This window comes from Saimiri boliviensis, chromosome 10, assembly GCF_048565385.1.
Source record: "Saimiri boliviensis isolate mSaiBol1 chromosome 10, mSaiBol1.pri, whole genome shotgun sequence".
Lineage (NCBI taxonomy): Eukaryota > Metazoa > Chordata > Mammalia > Primates > Cebidae > Saimiri > Saimiri boliviensis.
This window is the reverse complement of record NC_133458.1, coordinates 16,769,975-16,790,880: the sequence shown is the minus strand read 5'-3', so window position 1 is coordinate 16,790,880 and position 20,906 is coordinate 16,769,975. Positions and strand designations below refer to the sequence as shown.

The following is a 20,906-nucleotide window of genomic DNA, read 5'->3' as shown; positions in this document are numbered from 1 at the left end:
ATCCCTCTATTATGTGTTCACTGACCAACTGGGCAAAACTGTTTTCTAAGCCATAATTTGATAACATAAAGTTGATTATGTTTTCCATGTCTATTAGCTACTTTAAGATCAGAAACATTTTATTCTTTTTTTGTCCCCTCATGACTTATTTTGGTGTCTTAGTCATAATAGGTACTCAAATCTAAAGATTCATGCTGTTTTCAGAATACAGTAATAGAGAGAAAACAAGTCATTCTAGTTCAGTGATTCTTTCTTAGGTCCAGTAAATTCAGGACAACATTACCCACACTCCCCTTTTTTAAATGTTCCATAAAAACTCATACACAGTTAGCATAAAGATCTATTTTTCCCAAGGGATGGGAGAGAGAAAGTGGGAGAAAATAACACAAAGGGTAAATAAAGTCAATGAGCTGATTAGAATAAAATTTTCTTGCTGGGGTATAGAAAATGTTAAGATTGGGCCGGGCGTGGTGGCTCAAGCCTGTAATTCTAGCACTTTGGGAAGCCAAGGTGGGGTGAATCACTAGCGGTCAGGAGTTTGACACTAGTCTGGCCAACGTGGTGAAGCTAAAAATACAAAAAATTAGCCAGGCATGGTGTCAGATGCCTGTAACCCCAGCTGAGGCAGTAGAACTGCTTGAACCCAGGAGCAGAGGTTGCAGTGAGCCAAGACTGTGCCACTGCACTCCAGCCTGTGTGACAAGACAAGACTCTGTCTCAAAAAAACAAAAACAAAAAACAGTAACAAAAAAGATAAAATTGCTTAGGTATAGTGGGGCCAGACCATGAGCGTCTGGGAGTCAGGTTTCTTATGTCCCCAAAGAACAATTTTATATTCAAAGAATAAACAAAAGTCACAATGACCCTTGTTGGAATTTTAAAGAATGAGTTTGGGAGAGAAAAGTCTTTCAGAATCTCCAGAATAGCTAGAGAAAGAACTTTGATGACTCTTATAAAATAGAGATATACTAAAAAGTAGAATAAGATACTGTAAAGCTAACAGTAGGTACACAGTTAAAACATCTTCTTGGAGAAAAAAAGAAAAACCTGTTATCACAATCCTAAAAGGGAGATGAACAAATTAAAAACAAAACTCAGGCCAAGTGTAGTGGCTCACACCTGTAATCCCAGCACTTTGAGAGGCCGAGGTCAGGAGTTCAAGACCAGCCTGGCCAACATAGTGAAATCCAATGTCTACTAAAAATACAAAAAATTAGCTGGATATGGTGGTGGGCACCTGTAATCCCAGCTACTTGGGAGGCTGAGGCAGGAGAATCACTTGAATCCGGGAGGCAGAGGCTTTGTTGAGCTGAGATCCTGCCATTACACTCTAGCTTGGGCAATGAGGACGAATCTTCACCTCAAAAAAAAAAAAAAAATCTAAAAACTTCAAGAAAGTTACTGAAAGATTTCCTATTCTGTTTTGATCTCTTCAGTAGACCACAGCTATTACAATCAAGCAAGCGTAGTGAGTAACTGATCACTTTTAGTGACTTTACAAATGGCAAAACTCCCTCTCCAAAAAAAGATTGAGAATTTTTTTTTTTTTAATCCCCAGCTTAGAAGATGCCTATATTAAAATATAAATGCAGACAAACTGTAATGGAGGAACATGAAGAGCAGTTATGGCACACACATAAAATAACTACAGCCATTGGCTCCCCTCATCCCTATAAAAAGGTATCAAGTATAGATTATGATGCTTTCTACCAAACCTTTAGAGAAAATGTAATTAAAATATCAATTAGTAATAGGTGACTACATATAGAGAGATATATATGAATATATATATAGATATATAAATATCTTCTAAATTACTTTTAAGAGGCTAGCAAAATCTAGCTGTCAAAACTCAACAAATAGAAAAACAAAAAACAAACAAACAAAAAAACCCAACAACAACAGGCCAAGTGCAGTGGCTCATGCCTGTGATCCCAGCACTTTGGGAGGCCCAGGTGGGCTGATAACCTGAGGTCAGGAGTTCGAGATCAGCCTGGCCAACAAGGCAAAACTCTGTCTCTACTGAAAGTTTAAAAATTAGCCAGGCATGGTGGTGTGCACCTGTAGTCCCAGCTATTTGGGTGGCTGAGACAGGAGAATCACTTGAACCCAGGAGGTGGAGGTAGCAGTGAGCTAAGATCACGCCACTGCACTCCAGCTTGGTGACAGAGCAAGACTCTATCTCAAAACAAACAAACAAACAAACAAAACAAAATAATCCAATCTGTGAGGAAAGGCATCAAACTCTTAAATATAAACATATATAACAATATATAAGTATATATATTAAAAGCAAGAATAATCATTAATTAGGAATCTAGTAATATTGAATCCAGTAATTTGTTTCTTGGAATCTCTCAAGCCAGTCCTGTAGTTTCCTCCCAAGTCAAAGGACTACAGGACTTGCCTGAGAGATTCGAAGAAACAAATAATTGTTACCAAAGGTGGGGCTGGGGGAGGAACAGAAGGAGGAAAGGGAGAGACAGAAGTGTTCCTAAAATTTCAAGAAAATAGTTGAAAGAGTCATAGTACTGAAAGCAAAGAGGCCAGGACCATCAATCATTTAATTAGAAAAATTCAGAATATTTCCAAAAAATAGAAAACAAATATAATCAGCTTGACAAAGAAATCAAAGCTAATAAATTGAAGACCAAAACACAAGAGTAAATTTCTACTGAGATAACTCCAGAAGGACAGCCAGCTTAAAGACAACACATATGAAGAGAAAGCATGAGGAAATTATAAAGACCTGAATTTTGAATCATATAGTCATCAAATTAAAACCTCAGGTAATGTAAAACAGACTACTGCTGAAGAGAGAATTAAAGAACTAGAAGGTCACTGAGAAAATCAGCCAAAAGGCAGAGATTAGTGGATGGAAAATATTAGAGACATAAAGCACAGAATTAATCTGGGAGGTAAACAGGGAATAGGAGAGATACTTGAATAGAAAATGGCCCTAAATTTTCCAAAACAGGTGAAAATAAAAAAATTCAGTTCTTAAAGTCAATCAGAAAGAAAAGACAAGTTAGACTGATGGCATACATCTCACTATCAGCAAAAGCAGCAAGATAATGAACTGGTATTAAGATGCAAGAAGAAAATAAGTGACAATCTAGAAAGAGAAAACTTAATCAAGAAATAATATTAAAGAAAGAATGGCATGAGAGGGTTGAATAGTGTCCCCCCCAAACCAAGATAACTATACAGTATACCAAAACCCAGAAGAACCTGTAAATGTTACCATCTATGGCAAAAGGAACTTTGTAGATGTGATTAAGTATTGTGAAGCAGGGAGATTATTCTGGATATCTGGGTAAACCCTAAGTGTAATCGCAAGCCTACTTACAAGAGGGAAATAAAGGGGAATTTTACTATAGATGATTAGGTGATATTAAAAACCTAGCAGAGAAAGATTTGAAGATGCTACCCTGCTGACCCTGAAAATCAAGGAGGTGGCCAGGAGACAAAAAATACAAGGAGCGCAGCTCTAGAAGCTGGAAAAGGCAAAAAATTGTGTTTTTTTCCTTATTATCCCTAGAGAGAGCACAGCCTTGCTGATACTGTGATTTTTGCCCAGTAAAACAAACTCACTCTGGATTTCTGACCTCCAGAAATGTAAGAGGGTACATTTGTGGTGTTGTAAGTGACCAAGTTTATTATTTGTTATTGCAGACGTAAGAAATAACACAGATGGAGAATCTAGAGACTACTACACATGAAAATAAACCTAAATAAGCATTAAGGTTTTATTAATAAGTTTATTAATAAGCATATTAGGTTTTAATATAATAGATAACATAAAATAACAACAAAACAATGACTGCAACTAATTCGGGAACAGGCCAGCATTTCAGCATTTCAAAACTTATCTATTATTATTCAAGAAGAGAGATCTAGGAACATCTTGTGCCAGATATCAGAACAACATCAGAGGCCAGCTTAAAGTGACTCCTACTACCAAATAATTGACTATAACAGACAGTATGCAAAAACAAAAACTTCCTAATTCCATAAAAATTAAAAGGGTGGGAGAGCATTTGCTCACACTGTAGATGACTATTACATCCTTAGAAAACTGAGCTTTAAATGAAAAAAAATTATGCATGTATCCTGCCTTTTTAGGAAAAATTAGTTATTCCCATTTGATATGAGGAAATGCTTCTTTACAAAAGAATGCCAGCTAATACAAAATAATTGGTTCAGGAAAGGATCAAAGGATGCTAAAATCATTAAGCGAAAAGCTGGTGGAGAACAGGATACTTACATAGTGCCAAAGTATTTTCCCACATATTAAAGATAAAGGGGAAAATATACCTTCAAGTGGCTTAGAACCATTAATAGTGGTTCTAAGGACAACCTAACATGTGCCTCTTGATATGACGCAACATAAATGAGACATCATCCATGAAGTATACATGCAAAACATTTAAATTGAATCTAATCACACCTTTATACTTAACTTCTAGTTTAGAAGAAATACAAGGAATAGAAAAAAATGCTAAAACTGCTACAATGAAATAATCAAATCTAGATTGTGGGACATTCTATAAGACCGTTTTCCTTCTCTTTGAAAGTCAAAGCCTTGACAATCGAACTAGTCCAAAATGTGGGTCATTCTAAGACAACCGTCCTGGACTCTTTAATAAATCATATAATGGGAGAACAAAACAGTGGGTGGTCAGTTCAAGACTAAAAGACAACTACTACTAAAAGACAACAAATAATTCAGTGCATGCACAGAGTGGCTCTTAGTTTAGGGATGGAGAACAGCTGTAAGAGACATTCTTGTGACAATCGTGGAAATCTGAACACATATCAGATGTAAGATGATGAAGTTGTTCATCTTCCTAGATATAATACTTCGGTTAAATGAAATAATTTCCTTTTTCTTAGGAGATATATATACAGTAAAATGTTGACAATCATTGAATCTTCATAGCATAGTGTTTATATGTGTTTAATGCACTATTATTTCAACTTTTCTGTTGAGTTTTCCCCAAAACCTTTTAGTTTTTCTTTTTTTTTAAATGTTAAGTAGTGTTTTTCTTTTTCCACAACAGTGTTTTTTCTCTTAGAGTCAAATTCATCTGATATTAGCCCATCTATACCAGTGGCCTTATTACTATTTGCCTGGTATGACTTCTCATTCTTTTACCTTCAATTACTGTGTGTCTCTTATAAATGAAACAACAGATTTTTCTGTTGTTAGTTTGTTTTGTTTTAAAGATATCTGGCTGTATTTTAATGACAGATTTTGGTTCATTTATATTTTTGTTGCTGATTTATATCTACCATCTTACTATATGCTTTCTACTTATACTCCTTCTGTGCTTCTTCCTGCTTTTCTGATTTCTGCTGAATTTTCAAGTTCTGGTATTCTCTTTATATACTGTATAATGGCCACATACTAGGCCACAAAGCATATTTCATAAATACAGGAAAAGTTATCATACCATCATATTTCCTTACCATAATGCAATTGATTCAGAAATCAATAAAATTTGAAGCTATTTTGGAAAAATTCAAGATTAATTCATTTGAAACTCTTAAAATGTTAGAAATAGGTAATCTTTTAACTTAAGAATGTCTGTAAGAAACCCACAGGAAAATATCATGGTGAATAATTAGAAATAGGGTAAGAGTGCCTGTTATCAGTCTGGTGCAGTGGCTCATACCTGTAATCCCAGCACTTTGGGAGGCCAAGGTGGGAGGATCACAAGGTTAGGAGCTCAAGGCCAATCTGGCCAATATGGTGAAACTCCATCTCAATTAAAAATACAAAACTTAGCCAGGCATAGCGGCTGTGCCTGTAGTCCCAGCTACTCGGGAGGCTGAGGCAGAAGAACTATTTGAACTCAGGAGGTAGAGGTTGCAGTGAACTGAGACTGCGCCACTGCACTCCAGCCTAGGGGACAGAGTGAGATTCGATTTCAAAAAAAGAGGGGGAAAAAAAAAAAGAAAAAGAAACCCCATCTCTACTAAAAATATAAAATTAGCCAAGCATAGCAGTGTATGCCTGTAATCCCAGCTAATCGGGAGGCTGAGGCAGGAGAATCACTTGAACCCAGGAGGCAGAAGTTGGCTGTGGTGAGCCAAGATCACACCACTGCCCTCCAGCCTGGGCAATAAGAGCAAAACTCCATCTAAAAAAAAAAAGGCCGGGTGTGGTGGCTCACACATGTAATCCAAGAACTTTGGGAGGCCAGTACGGGCAGATCACCTGAGGTCAGGAGTTCGAGACCAGCCTGACCAACATGGAGAAACCCGGCCTCTACAAAAAATACAAAATTAGCTGGGTGTGTTGGTGCATGCCTGTACTCCCAGCTAACTTGGGAGGCTAAAGCAGGAGAATCCCTTGAACCTGAATCACGTGAACCCGGGAGGCAGAGGTTGTGGCGAGCTGAGATCACGCCACTGCACTCCAGCCTGGGCAACAAGAGCAAAATTTTGTCTCAAAAAAAAAAAAAAAGTGCCTGTTATCACTGCTGTGATATATAGGAGGTTATAGCCAATGGTATAGTGTAAGACATAAAAAGAGGCCTAAGAGTTAGAATTGTAGAAACAAAAAATTTTTTTGTAGGTAACATGCTATCTACAGAAAAACCCAAGAGAATCAATAAACCAGCAGGGCTAATATCCATTAACTATAAAAGCTAATGGAAGGGTTTAGCAAGGTTTGTTGGATATAAAATCAAGGAAACAAAATTACATGGTGTTCCAACACATTAGCCAGAGCCAGTTAAAAAAAGATGTTTCTCATGATAGGAACACTATAAAGGATCTAGAAGAAAATTCCAACAAAAGATTTGCAAGACTTTTGTGGAGGGAACAACAAAATAATGTGCAGGTGCATAAAAGACTACTAAGAAGAGAGACAGACTCAGAGGACTTAGAGGTTTCCACCCGTTTTAGTAGCCTATCAGAAAGCTGGCTCAGGCTGGGCACAGTGGGTCATGCCTGTAATCCCAGCACTTTGGGAGGCTGAGGCGGGTGGATCACCTCAGGTCGGGAGTTCAAGACCAGCCTGACCAACATGGAGAAACCCCATCTCTACTAAAAATACACAATTAGCTGGGTGTGGTGGTACATGTCTGTAATCCCAGCTACTCGGGAGGCTGAGGTAGGAGAATCACTTGAACCTAGGAGGCAGAGGCTGAGGTGAGCTGAGGTCACGCCATGGCACTCCAGCCTGGGCAGCAAAAGTAAAACTCCATCTCAAAAATAAATAAATAAATAAATAATAAAATAAAAAATGGCTCACAGGTCTGAGTTTGTTTAATGCAAGAAAAAGGTGGTCAGTCACACACTACAGAAGACTTTCCTCCTAATAAAGCCATTTCATCAACCTTAAAGCTCCAATTGTTTACATAATTAAATTTCAGAAATTCAAAACTGAAAACTCTAAAAGCTTCCTATAAGGTAACTAGAATTAATTCGGCATCAGACTTTTCACTGGTAACATTAAAAAACAATGGAGACAGAAAGGAGATTACCTGTTGCCTTAAGGATGAGGGATGAGCAAATTGGTGGGAATGGAGAATGACTGCTAATGAGTGATAAAAATGTTCTACAACAGACTGGGGTGATGGCTATACAACTCTATGAATATGTTAAAAACCACTAAATTGCACATAGTACGGTATATGAATTATGCCTCAATAAAATTGTTATTTTTTTTTTAAAGATAGTGGAATAATGTCTTCACTGTCTGGGCAAAAATGACTCTGAATCTGGAATTTTACATCCAGGCAAACTACCAGTCAAGTATGAGGGCAAATGAAAACCTCTTTGGACATGTTAAGTTCTCAAATAATTTAACTCGATAGAAATCATTTATCTGAAAACATTCCTATTTTTTGAGCTAGGAATTCCACTTCTAGGAATTTTAATAATCTCTCACAAAATTGGAAAAATAAGTGGGTCCTGGTCCCAGCATTTATAGAGAGAAAACAAATGATTCACCAGGTCAAAAAAAAACACAACTGATTTTTTTAAGGCACCATTTTTGCATATAACACACACAAAACTGACATGAATAAGTTGGTCCAAAACCAAGAAAAAATAATAGGAAATATACCTCACAAAAAGCCATGTTTCTAACTAGAAAGTTAAAGATAGTGATTGCGGCTATATGGTAAGCAAGGGGAGAGTAGAAACAAGATGGATATCAGAAAAATTAGACAAGATGTCAGGTTATGAAGGTCCTGAAAGCCATGGTAGTTTGAATTCTATTCTAAGAGCAATGAGAATCTAAAGTTTCAAAAACAGGTACTTGTGACATAATCTGATTTATATTTTAATTACTAACAATTAACATCTGATATGGTTTGGATCTGTGTCCTGACCCAATCTCATGTCAAGTTGTAATCCCCAAAGTTGGAGGTGGGGCCTGGTGGGAGGTGACTAGATCATGGGGGTGGATCCTTCATGAGTAATTTAGCACTATCCTCCTGATGCCGTCCTTGTGATGAGTGAGTTCTGGAAAGATCTGATTATTAAAAGTGTGTAGCATCTCCCCTACCCCTTGCTTCTGCCATGTTAAGACATGCTTGCTCTTGCTTTGCCTTCTGCCATGATTATGTTTCCTGAGGCCTACTCAGAAGCTGAACAGATGCCAGCATCATGCTTTCTGTACTGCCTGCAGAACTACCAGCCAATTCAACCTCTTTTCTTTATAAATTATGCAGTCTCAGGTATTCCTTTATAGCAATAAGAGAACAGAAAATATACTATCCCATTTTATAGATGAGCGTATTGTGGCACAGGTGTTAAGTATACTGCTCAAGACCACTCAGCTGGTAAATGATGAAGTCAAGATTTAATTCTAGACAATATAACTCTAGAGCAGTATATATTATAGTACCTCTACATATCCCTCTAGTGAAGAATGGATTATGGTGGGCCAAGAATGAATGTAGGGAGGAAGATTAGTTGAGACTATGGTTTTGTTAAGCAAGAGATCATTGCTTGGACCAAGGCAAAAACAGTGGAGGTAGGGCTACTGGATTAGACATGGAGGAGGAGTGAGAGAGAAAACTAAGCATTAAGGCTCATTCTGAAATTCTGATGTGTGTAACAGGGGTGGACAGTGATGCCATGAGGGAGAGAAATGAAATATTACATCATCAACAGGAGAGACTGATTAAAGGACCAAGAAGGCAGCTGGTTATGCAAGTTTAGTACCCAGGAGGAGAGATGAAGCTGAAGACCTATTTGGGTGTCACTACTGGGAGGCAAAGCTACAAGGAAGTGCAGGCTAAGAAGGTTCAGCCCTGGGGGCCATAAACATTTACAAGAGAAACAAAAAACGGCTGAAAAGAAAGGAACAGACACCGAGGTAGGAGGAAAAAATACTCAGTGAAGAAAACTTATTAGATAAGAATAGGAACATATAACAGTGGTAGAAGGCATTAGGAATGGTAGGATTCATGTATCTATACATATACGGTCATTCATATTTACACACATTTGCAGATGTAATTGGAGCTGGGAGATAAGCATAGAGCATGTTTGTGGTTGAAGGGAAAATTCTATAGACGGGAGAAAAATGATATGGAAGAGTGAGATGCAGAAAAGATGAAATCTGAGTCACAAATAGAGAAATCAGATTGTCAGGAGTGATCTTCGATAATGAAAGGAAGACAGAACAAGGGGAGCAATGCAGATAAGTCTGTAGAATTGGTGGTGAAAAGACGACAACAGGTGCATTCAATTTCTCAGTAAATCTGAGGTTGACTCCACAGACAGGAGTGGAAGCTGTGGGAGGTTTGCAATGAGTGGAGGAAATGCATTCTTTTTTTTTTTTTCCCCCCGAGACACAGTCTCGCTTTGTTGTCCAGGCCAGAGTGCAATGGCGCTCTGCCTCAATTTTCCAAGTAGCTGGGATTACTGGCACACACCACCACGCCCTGATAATTTTTGTGTTTTTAGTAAAAACGGGGTTTCATCGTGTTGGCCGGCCTGGCCTTGAACTCCTGGCCTCTAGTGATCCATCTGCCTCGGCCTCCCAAAGAGCTGGGATTACACGGTGTGAGCCACTGGCCCAGCCAGGAAATGCATTCTTAATCAGGAAAGTGAAGAAGCAACTGCACTGCCAGACATTGTTGATGCCCTGTTGAGAGTTTTGGTATAAATTTAAAGCACTACATTCAACTGCCTAAGTGCAGGCAGGTAGTCGGCATTTTGTCAGGCCCATATAATAAAAGAAGAGAAGAAAAAGAGAGTCAAAGGGATTAGTAATTTTTACAGTCATTTCATAATAGTATGTTGGCCCCGAATTATGTGGATTGTGATGAAACAAACAGCTTCACTTGAGAATGGTAAAACTGTAATCAGGGGCCAGACAAGTGTCTACATAGATGGAAACTTTTTAAGGTTTAAGGAAAAGGTTGATGATTTAGGAGTTTGTTGATCATAGTTCCACAATCCTCTGGCCTGGTAGAAGGTGGGAAATAGAAACAGAGAAGTGATATTCATGAAGTCAATAAGCAGAAACTATTCTAACTTGGAGTTAAGCTTAGAAATCATCTAAAATAATCTAAAACTGAGTAAGAGGATCAAACATTTTTTTCTGGCTAATTAAGAACAGATTAAACCCTCAAGTTCCAGGGATGGCAGGGGAAGGGGTGGGGGAGAAACAGTACCATGAATAACTGTCCATAATGTCACACTGTCCAAAAAGTCAATGACTAAATTTACTTAACATTTACAAATTCAACAATTGCTCACGATTACTATTCAAATGGGTCTTCAGTAAAACAGATCAAATTTCTGTCACACAGAACTAAACTGAAGGGGGCTGTATCTGGAGTAGGATTTAAATTGAATGGAAATATGTGAAACAATAGATGCAATACAGGTTCAGGACTTTTAATTGTAAATATTTTTATGCACTGTAACAATATAGACATCGGTTTCCTGCCTTTTGGTACAACTCCCGGTTACAACTTTCTCTCACTGTAACCTGCTTTCCCAAGTTACTCTCAGTTCTCCAAAACCCTGGGATACCATTCCAGAGCACCGCATCCTATCATTCCAAAATTAAAAGTCTGTGGGAAACATTGTCACAAATAACCGAGGCATGACAGCCTGTTAGGACTGTGAGCTGTGTGAATTTGGAATCTACTGCACTTGATCACTGTTTTACACCTAGCACCTAGCACCTAAGTATACTACCTAGCAAGAAGCAGACAGTTTATAAGTGCTGGCTATATAAAATATTAAAAACCTGGCCAGGTGAGGTGGCTCAACCTGTAATCTCAGCACTTTGGGAGGCGGAAATGGGGTGGTTCACTTGAAGTCAGGAGTTCAAGACCTAGCTGGTCCACATGGTAAAACCCCGTCTCTAATAAAAATACAAAAAGTAGCCAGGTGTGGTGGCAGGCATCTGTAATTCCTGCTTCTCAGGAGGTTGAGGCATGAGAATTGCTTGAACCTGGGAGACGGAGGTTTCTGTGAGCCAAAATCACCCCACTGTGCTCCAGCCTGGGTGGCAGAGCGAGATTCTGTCTCAAACAAAAAAAAAAAAGAAAAAAGAAAGTCACTGTTGTTCAGATGGCAGGCATGATATACACAGTAGCTGTCTGTACATGTACAACTTAATCAAGGCTATTCATGCTGTTGTCATTCAACTAAGTTATCTGCACTGCTGGCATTACAAATGTTGGGATTAACTGCCACTTTAAAATACCTTCAAAAGATTACAATATGATTCTGCACTAAAACAAAATTCAAGTATACATAATCAAGTTACTAAGTATATAAATAAAAAGAGAAAGTGATGACTGTTAACACAAGGAGGTAACTTTCATTGAAACTTGGTATATTTGATAGATCCCATTTAAATAGGGCCAACCATAAAAGAAAGAAAGAAAGAGGATAAAAGAGGACAAGGGGCCGGGCGCGGTGGCTCAAGCCTGTAATCCCAGCACTTTGGGAGGCCGAGGCAGGGGGATCACAAGGTCGAGAGATCGAGACTATCCTGGTCAACATGGTGAAACCCCGTCTCTACTAAAGGTGCAAAAAATTAGCTGGGCATGGTGGCGTGTGCCTGTAATCCCAGCTACTTAGGAGGCTGAGGCAGGAGAATTGCCTGAATCCAGGAGGCGGAGGTTGCGGTGAGCCGAGATCGCGCCATTGCACTCCAGCCTGGGTAACAAGAGCGAAACTCCGTCTCAAAAAAAAAAAAAAAAAAAAAAAAAAAGAGGACAAGGAGGAAAGGAAGGAAAGATCATTCATCATTGCATGTAAATCACATCTGAGCATGGAAAGCAGTGGTGAACATCTGAATGGAGAGAAAAGAGAAATAATCAAAGGCTTTTTTTCTTGTCATGAAAGTATAGGAGAAAATACCAGATGCAGAGAACTTAGATGACATTCCCAATAGGAATTAAAAACCTGTCACAAAGGAAACTTATGATAGTGATGGAGAACTTCAACTAATCTGACATCTGTTGAAAGTCTTAGCTCTGCTTATTTTTATGAAAAAATGAAGTTAATAATTCTTAACATGTAAGATACACATACTTTAGACTGACTTTTAAAAGAGAAACTAAAAAATAGAAACAGATTTCAAATGTATGTTTAAAACATTTCAAAATTATATGCTAATATTTTAAAGGAAAAACACCAATTCCATACTTACTCATTAATATGAGACTACTTATAATAGTTATTATCTTTTCATAGCAGGAAAATGCCCTACCTGCAGAAAAGTACAGGGCATTCAGTTTCCAGGTAATCTTAGCATTAGAAGTCTTTGCAGGTAGCTCTCTTTACTTCCAAGTCTCTAGTGATATCCTCTTAGGTTAACTATGAAAAAAAAGCCTTAGCCTATCTTCCAACTAGTCTGCTGCCAGTTTTTGGTTTCCTGAACATAGCTAAAGCAAAAGAGAGAGGAAATAGAACCATAAAAGCATTTCTAAGCTTCACTGTGAACCTATATGACTATCACTCCCTAGTCAGTAATTCTGGCTCACTTCAAGTATTTTTTTTTCTTTTTACTTGTCCTAACAAAAGACATTACAAATCAAAATCACTGCCTTTTATTTCTCACTAAAAACAAATGAACAAAAACTGTTAACACATTTTGTTTAGATGCAAATCACATGTTCAAGAAAAACTCAGTCTTTACTCCCAGATATTTGTATCTGGTCTAAACCTGGTGGAAAAGGGTAATCAGCGTACAGGGATTTCTGTCTGGACACTATGGCCAGAGACAGAATTACTTATAGTAAATTCTGGCCACCACAGGGACACAGGCTATACATATATACATATTAAGAAGAAGTACACATATTCTCTAAAGCGAGGACTGCCTCGTTGACTTAGAAGTAGAAATTCATGGACTTTTATATTCAATATTCACTTTCTCCCCAGAAGAAACTCACTTAAGAATTGAGAAAACCTACTCTAACTTCCAATATTGATAATTTTTAACCTTCATTAACCTTTAGACACCTAAGAAAAAACCAAGAGCACAAAAAACAGACACACAATTGAACAAGGAGATGAGCTAAGGCATCAGAATTTTTTTTAAAGCCAAAAAGTATAAGGATTTTTAAATTGTAGAGCTGTGCTGTCCAATCTAGTAGTCATTAGATGTGTATGGTTATTTAATTTTATATACATTAACATTAAATACAATATAAAATTTAGTTCCTTGGTCTCATAGGCTACATTCCCAGCCACATGCAGCTACTGGCTAATATACTGAACAGCACAGAAAATTATATTGTATATAGTGCTATTAAGAGGAGCTGTACTCATTAAACAACAATAATAAATTGCACAGAGGGTGGACGCAGTGGCTCACGCCTGTAATCCTGGCACTTTGGGAGGCCGAGGCAGGTGGGTCACATGAGGTCAGGAGTTTGAGACTAGCCTGAACAACATGGTGAAACCCTGTCTCTCCTAAAAATACAAAATCAGCCAGTCGTGGTAGTGCATGCCTATAATCCCAACTACTTGGGAGGCTGAGGCAGGAGATGCTTGTTTTGGATGCTCCAATGGCTTTATTAACTCCCTCTTTCCATTGTGGTAGGACCTCATTAACTGGAGAGCTGGAAGAGAGGCCAAGAAGCTGTGGTCTCAGTATGGGTCATTAAAGGGGTACAGACGATGCCCTGCATCCCTGGGGAATCTCTTCCCATCCACCATAAGCGTAGGCACAATATATTGCCAATTTTTGTTCAGGGCATTTAGCTGCTTCATCTCTTCCTGGCTAAAGGTGAAGACAAACATCTTGATGTTCTGAAGGATTCAAGAACGAGTGACACTTTTGGGGATGCAGATCACTTTCCACTGGACCTGCCACTTGAGCAAGATCTAAGCTGGAGATTGGCCACACTTTTTTTGCCAATGTCAGGACTACTGGTTCCTCCAGCAGGATGGGCTCATCAGAATCTCATCATGCACGATCAGAGGAGCCCAGAGGGCTATAAGCAGTTACCTCCAGGCCACGTGCTTAGCAGTGGGCAATTAGCTCATTCTGAGTCAAGTATGAGTAGCATTCCACCTGCAGGACAGCTGGATGCACGGAAGTTGCACTGAGTACGTTGTCAATCTGCCAACTGTTGAAGTTGGACAGGCCCAGCACCCGCACCAGCCCCTTAGCCACCAGTGCCTTCAGAGCTTTCCAAGGCTCCTTGTAGTGGGTGGAGTCATAGCATATAGTCCCATCAGCATTCTTGGGGAAGGGGTTGTCTCCCTGCTTGAAGGCATGAGGCCAGTGCATTCAGGTACAGGTCCAGATACTTGAGCTGGAGGTCAGCCAGAGTCTTCCGGAGGGCAGGCTCTACATCCTTAGGTGGTGCTTGGTATTCCACAGCTTGCATGTCATAAACAGCTCCTCCCAAGGCACCGCCTTGCCTGGTCCTATGTTCTCCTTCAGGGCCTCCCCAATGTCAGGCTCACTGCCGTAGATAGCAGCACAGTCAATGTGGCAGTAGCCGACACTAAAGGTATACATAACAGTTGCTTTTAGTTGACTGGGCTCACTCTTCCAGATACCCAGACCAATCAGGGGCATCTTCTGCACAGTGTACAGAACACAGGAAGCCACCATTGTCCCTTTGGTGCAAGCACAGAGCGTGAATACTGTAGTGTAGCCTGGCCTCAGTTCTGCACCCTCAATTTACCAGGATATGTTTAATCAGGCTGGAGTGCAGTGGTATAATTATGGCTCACTGCAGCCACCACCTCCTGGGATCAAACAATTCTTCCTCCTTGGCCTCCTAAGTAGCTGGGACTACAGGCACGTGCCACCATACTCTTTTATTTATTTATTTACTTTTAGTAGAGATGAGGTCTCACTATGTTGCCCAGGTTGGTCTCAAACTCCTGAGCTCAAGCAATCCTCCTGCCTGAACCTCCCAAAGTGCTGGGCTTACAAGCATAAGCCACCATGTCCGGATCTTATTCTTTGTTAAAAAAGGAACTTTGAGGGCCGGGCACGATGGCTCACGCCTGTAATCCCAGCACTTTGGGAGGCAGAGGCCGGTGGATCACGAGGTCAAGAGATCGAGACCATCCTGGTCAACATGGTGAAACCCCGTCTCTACTAAAAATACAAAAAAAATTAGCTGGGCATGGTGGCGCGTGCCTGTAATCCCAGCTACTCAGGAGAATTGCCTGAACCCAGGAGGCGGAGGTTGTGGTGAGCCGAGATAGTGCCATTGCACTCCAGCCTGGGAAACAAGAGCGAAACTCCGTCTCAAAAAAAAAAAAAAAAAAAAAAGGAACTTGGATTCTGAAGACTCTTATTTGCCTTTTGACTCAGGAGAAATTCTTAAATTTTTGTTATTTCTTCTTTTTTGTATTCTCATAAAATTTCTGTTAGATGTATGGAGGATCATTTAATCTGTATTCTGTGATACTAACTTTACTCTCACAATTTTAGCTTTCATTTTACTTCACATTTTTAATTTCTTTTTTACTCTTTCTTCAAAGTACCATTTGGAATTTTCTTTGTCCATTTTGCTAGTTAACTCTTCTTTTAGGTTTATTTGAACAAAGATTTAAAATTTCAACCTTGTTCTGTGCTGTTTATCTATTTACTTAAGATGGCGTTTGGCTCTTGTTTCCCAGGCTGGAGTGCAATGGTGCATCTCGGCTCACTGCAACCTCTGCCTCCCAGGTTCAAGTGATTTTCCTGCCTGAGCCTTCCAAGTAGCTGGGACTATAGGTGTGTACCACCATGACTAGCTAATTATGTATTTTTGGTAGAGATGGGGTTTCACCATGTTGGTCAGGCTAGTCTCGAACTCCTGATCTCAAGGGATCCACCTGCCTCAGCCTCCGAAAAGTGCTGGGATTATAGGAATGAGCCACCACATCTGGCCTCTTTGCAATTTATTATTTTTATTTTGTTTAATGAGTGCAACTTCTCTAGAATAGCAATGCAACATAATTTTCTGTGCTGTCCAGTGTATTAGCTAGTAGCTGCAAGTAGGGGGAAATGCAGCCTATCCCAGATCGGGATAGAGGACAAGGATCTGAATCAACAGCAAACAATCAGTGATTTTACTTTTTAAAAGAAATTCTAGTGTCTCCCAGCCAACCCAGAAGGGGGCACTAGGGTACAGAGAGCTCTGGGGGAAGCCCGTCAGTTCTAGCTCAAAGAACAAAATAACATTCAAAGATGGTGTCTCAGTTTTAACCCCTCACTTTTCTCATCCCAACCCTCAAGTAACCCCATGGTGGCAGCAGGAACCGCAGAATCTTCACAAGAGCCAATACTCTGAGAAAGGGGGAAAAGAACTAGGGTCTCCAACTGATGGATCTGTGGGGATTGAAATAAAATGAACAGAACCTAGGTGATATGGTTTGAAATTATGTTTCCGGTCAAATTTCATGTTTAGTTGTAATCCTCGATGTTGGAGGTGGAGCCTGGTGGAAGATAATTGGATCATGGAAGCAATTTCTCAAGGTTTACCACCTCGCCCCTTAGTGCTGTCATTGTGATAGTGAGTGGGTTCTTATGAGATCTGGTCATTTTAAAGTATGTGGTACCCTCCCCATCTCTTGTTCCTGCTCCAGCCATGTAAGATATGCCTACTTCCCCTTTGCCTTTCATCATGATTTTAAGTTTCCTGAGGGCTACCCAGAAGCAGAATCTGCTATGTTTCCTGTACAGCCTGTAGAATAATGAGCCGATTAAACCTCTTTTCTTTATAAATTACCTAGTCTCAGGTATTTCTTTATAGCAATTTGAGAATGGAGTAATACATCAGGGATCTATGGGACGGTAACAAAAAGACCTACCATCTGTGTCAGTGAACTTCTAAAAGCAAGGAAGAAGAGGATGATTAAAAATATCTGAAGAAATAATGTCAAAAACCTTCCCAAATCTGACAAACGACATAAAAATACAGGTTCAAGGTCAGTGAATCCCAAAATGAATAAATACATGGAATTCTACACTCTCACACACCATAAAGTGTTGCAAATGAAACACAAAGATATTATTATTATTATTATTATTCTGAGACAGAGTCTTGCTCTGTTGCCCAGGCTGGAATGCAATCGGGCGTCATCTTAGCTCACTACAACTTCTGCCTCTGGGCTCAAGCGATTTTCCTGCCTCAGCTTCCCTAGTAGCTGGGATTACAGAGGCCTGCCACCACACCTAGCTACATTTTGTATTTTTAGTAGAAACAGGGTTTCATCATGTTGGCCAGGCTGATCTCAAACTTCTGATCTCAGGCGATCCACCTGTCTCAGCCTCCCAAAGTGCTGGGATTACAGGCATGAGCCACTGCGCTTGGCCTAGAAATTATCTTGAAAACAGAGAAAAACAATCCTAAAATATAGGGGGGAACACCACTTCAAATGAAAACAGATTTCTCAGCAGAAACCAGGAAGGCCAGAAGGAAGTTACACAACATTTTGAAGTGCTGAAAGAAAGAAAACTATCAAGCTAGAATTCTATATCCAGTTAAAACATAGTATCTTTCAGAATGATCATAAAACAAAGATATTTTCAGATAAATGGGAACTAGGAGAATTTTCTACCAGTAAATTTAGAACAGCAGACCTGTTCTAAAAGAATTTTCAAAAGAAATTCCTCACACAGCAAAGTGATACCAGAAGGAAACTTGGAAGAGTAGGTTGAAGAGCAATCAAAACGGTAAACATGCAGACAAAGACAATACATAAACCCTCTCCTCTGAGTTTCCTTAAATATGTTTAATAGTTCAAAGTAAAAACAAAAGCATTGCCTAATGAAGATTTCAATTAATGAAAATGTTAATTTATAGCCAACAATAAAAGAAAAGGGGAAGAGAAGATAAAGAGACCTACGTAGTTTTAATATTTCTTTAAGAAGACATAACAGACTTAAAGAAATAAATTTATTTTAAGCAGGTGGTGAAAATATTAAATCTGTTTAATGTAATCTCTGGAGTGATCATTAAAACTATATGGAGAATTAAGAATTTTTAAGCCACAACAGGTAAATTAAAACAGAATGACTAAAAATTGTTCAAATAGCCTAAAAGAATGCAGAAAAGACAGAGTAATGGAAAACAGAAGAAGCAAACAGAAAACAAATTATGAAACTGCTAAACCTAAATCTAAACATACCAAAATTACATTAAATGTAAATGGTCTATAGATATAAATAAAAAGACAAGATTGTTAAAAGGGACTTTAAAAATGACCCAACTATATGTAGTCTACAAGTAAGTCACTTCAAATATAATTCACATAATAGAAAGCATAACTAATGTATATGCACTTAATAATGGAGCTTCAAAGGATATGAAGTAAAAACTTACAGAACATTAAAAATAGGAAAACAAATTCTTAATTATATTTGATGACTTCAGCACTCCTCTTTCAGTGATAAAACTAGTAGACTGACAGGGAAGAAATGAACATCATCAACCCACCTGATCCGATATTTACATAACACTCTACTTAACAGCTGAATACATATTCTTGTCAAATGCACCTGAAACACTCACCAAAACAGACCATATTCTGAGTCATAAGACAAACCTTGACAAGTTTAAAAAAAAAAACACACACACAAGATATGCTCTCTGACCATAATAGAATTAAACTAGAAATAGAAAGTTAAAAGGAAAATCTCCAAACACTTGGAAAATAAACAGCACATTTCTAAATAATCTTTGGGTCAAGTGGAAGCCCCAAACTACATACTAATATTCCTGATAGTCATTTGCAAAATATTAGCATATGAAATACAGCAATTTTAAAAGGCATAATATACATGACAGTAAGGTTAATCTGAACAAGGCTAGTTCTATATTCAACTGAATAAAAATACTATATACTAAATCTGTGGGATGCAACTACAGTAGTGCTACAGTTAATTAATATTATTAAACTTATACAATTATTTTATTTTTTAGTTTTTTTTTTTAAGACATGCGGTCTTGCATGTTGCGCAGTCTTGTTTCAAACTCCTACGCTCAAGTGATGCTACCATCTCAGCTCCCCAAACAGCTGGAATTACAGGCATGTGCCACCAAGCCCAGCTCTTAAATTGATACTATTTTATCAGCAAGGAAAACAGTTTCAAATCTATCTTAAGAAACCTGAAGAACAACAAACCCAAAGAAAGCAACACAAAAATTAAAAAAAGCAGAAATCCATGAGATTGAAAACAGAAAAAAAAATGATGAAAACAAAAGCTGGTTGGTTGAAAGGACCAATAAAATTTATAAATCTCTAGCAAGACTGACAAAAAGGGAAGACAGAAATTACCAATACTAATAATTAAAAAAAAACCAAAAACTACAGACTCCCCTACACACAGACATACAAAGGTTAGTAAGAGTACTATGAAAATCTCTACATAAATTCAAAATGTTAGAAAAAAATGAACCAATTCCTAAAATACCAAAGAAAAACAAAGCTCTCACAAGATAAAACAAATAATCTGAATGAACTTATAACTATTAAGGAAATTAAACTCATAGTTAAAAACCTTTCTAAAAATAAATCTCTTGTGGCAAATTCTATCAAATATTTAAAGAAGATATAAGACCACCTCTACAAAATGTCTTCTATGAAACAGAAAAGGAGTAAATAATTTCCAACTCATATTATGATGCCAACATCACCTTTACATTAATAGGAAAGATTATACAAAAAAGAAAATTATAAACCAGGCGGCCCGCATGCCGCATGCGGCCTCCTGAGGCCATTTATCCGGCCCCCCGCTGCACTTCAGGAAGGGGCACCTCTTTCATTGGTGTCAGTGAGAGGAGCACAGTATGTGGCGGCCCTCCAACGGTCTGAGGGACAGTGAACTGGCCCCCTGTGTAAAAAGTTTGGGGATGCCTGTTATAAATCAATATCTCTCATGAATATAGATACAAGGTCAAAAAAGAAATCACAAGAGAAATTAGAAAATACTTTTAGACAAATGAAAAAAAAAAAAAAAAACCCACACATACCAAACTTATGGAATACAGCAAAAGCAATGTTCAGAGGACAATTTATAGTTGTAAGTGTCTACTCCTACCTCACACCATATTTTAAAAACCCTCATAATGAATAAATGACATAGGGGCTAAAATAACAAAACTCTTCGAAGAAAATATAAGAGTCAATCTTTTTTTTTTTTAATTGTACTTTAAGTTCTGGGGTACACGTGCAGATCTTGCAGGATTGTTGTATAGGTACACACATGCCATGGTGGTTTGCTGTCTCCATCCTCCCATCACCTACATCAGGCATTTCTCCCAATGTTATCCCTCCCCAACCCCGCTGTCCCTCCTCCAGCCCCCCACCACCCAACAGACCCCAGCTTGTGATGTTCCCCTCCCTGTGCCCTTATCATTCAACACCCACCTATGAGTGAGAACATGTGGTGTTTGGCTATCTGTTCTTGTGTCAGTTTGTTGAGAATGATGGTTTCCAGATTCATCCAT

At 38.6% G+C, this 20,906-nt stretch overlaps 1 protein-coding gene and 1 pseudogene across 9 annotated transcripts in view; both read right to left on the bottom strand.

Annotated features, from left to right (window-relative positions):
* BRAF (B-Raf proto-oncogene, serine/threonine kinase) overlaps nucleotides 1–20,906 on the bottom strand; it is a 207,442-nt gene that overhangs the window by 137,226 nt on the left and 49,310 nt on the right. The window lies entirely within an intron of this gene.
* Nucleotides 94–20,715, bottom strand: LOC141580028 (aldo-keto reductase family 1 member A1 pseudogene; annotated as a pseudogene).